Here is a 1,799-nt window from a genome sequence, read left to right on the forward strand (position 1 = left end):
CCTGCTTCCACTTCCCGTACATTTCCCTCTTGTCCCCTCAGGCACAGCTGCAGCTCCTTGCTCAGCCATGCCGGCCGCCCGCCTCCTCTGCTCAGTTTCTTCTGCTGGGGGATGGAGAGCTCTTGTGCTCGCAGAAGGGTGTCACAGAACCACAGAATGGCCCGGGTTGGAAGGGACCTCAAGGATCACGAAGCTCCAACCCCCCTGTGCCATGCAGGGCCACCAACCTCCCCATCTCACAGCAGCCCAGGCTGCCCAGGGCCCCATCCAACCTGGCCTTGAACACCTCCAGGGATGGACGGGGATCCACAGCCTCTCTGGGCAGCTGTTCTAGCACCTCTCCACTCTCACAGCAAACAACTTCCCCCTGACAGCCAACTGAAATCTGCCCTCCCTCACCTTCCAACCATTCCCCCGTCCTGCTGTTCTCTCCCTTTTCCAAGAGCTGACTCCCCTCCTGTCTGCAGGCTCCCTTGAGGTCCTGCAGGCTGCACTGAGGTCACCCCGCAGCTTCTCTTCTCCATGCCGAACAGCCCAGCTCCCTCAGCCTGGCTTTGCAGAGAGGTGCTGCAGCCCCCTGATCATCTTTGTGGCTCCTCTGGACCCTCTCCAACAGCTCCCTGTCTTTCTTGTACTGGGGCTCCAGACCTGGATGCAGTGCTGCAGATGGGACCTCATGAGGGCAGAGCAGAGAGGGACAATCACCTCCCTGTCCCTGCTGCCACCCCTCTGCTGATGGAGCCCAGGATCCCATTTACTTTCAGAGCTACAGGAGCACACTGCTGGCTCACGTTCAGTTTTTCATCCATCAGGACTCCCAGGTCCTTCTCCGCAGGGCTGCTCTCAAGGACTGCTCCTGCCAGTCTGTATGGATGCCTGGGATTCCTCCGGCCCAAATCCCAAAGTTTGCACTTTGCTGTGTTGAACCCCATTCGGTTCACCCAGGCCCACCTTTCAAGTCTGTTGAGGTCTGTCTGAATGGCATCCCCTCCATCCACTGTGTCTGCTGAGGGTGCACTCAATGATGAAGTTGTTAAAGAGCACTGGTCCCAAGACAGAGCCCTGGGGGACAGCGCTCCTCTCTGGCCTCCACCTGGACAAAGAACCACTGATCACACCCTTTGTCGGCAGCCTTTCCACCAATTCCTTATCCATGCCAGCACTAACTTGACCCCAGCAATGCCAACCAGGATCTGTAACAGTATGTGAAAGCATGACGCTGAGATGGAAGATCAGTACTTGGAATTCAAGGATTTGTTTCAGGGATTGTGAAAAAGAAACATTTCAGATGAACAAAGAGCTGGGAGTTACCACGTAATGACATCCCCAGTTGACATCATAAAAGCAAACGATGTAAAGAAGGAAGGTGGAGAAAATTAGTAAAGATCAGTAGTTACCAGAATAAGCACACAGCATAAGGCATTTGGGGAACCAATAACGAATCAATCATTAATGACAGCAGGAATTCAGGTCTGGGTAAGTCCATGTCATGAACAGATCCACCTTTGGGTACTGCGGGTGGAAATAAAAGCAGCAAGGCAGAAATGCAGACACATTCAGCAGATTCTTCTCATCTGTACCTGAAACAAAACAACGGCTGTGTTTAATCTCCTATAATAGCCAGGAAAGAACATAAGTGCACCGAATCGAGGAAGCTGGATGGCAGCACTTTGACAACTCACATTTTCTCAAACACAGCTGTCTTAAACTAATCAAAGAGCAACTTGTTTGTGATCCGTGACAGAACAGCGCGCTAATTAATTTGGGACTCAATCAGCAGAGCTTCAGTGTCACTGACA

The sequence above is a fragment of the Meleagris gallopavo genome, chromosome 1 (assembly GCF_000146605.3).
Source record: "Meleagris gallopavo isolate NT-WF06-2002-E0010 breed Aviagen turkey brand Nicholas breeding stock chromosome 1, Turkey_5.1, whole genome shotgun sequence".
NCBI lineage: Eukaryota > Metazoa > Chordata > Aves > Galliformes > Phasianidae > Meleagris > Meleagris gallopavo.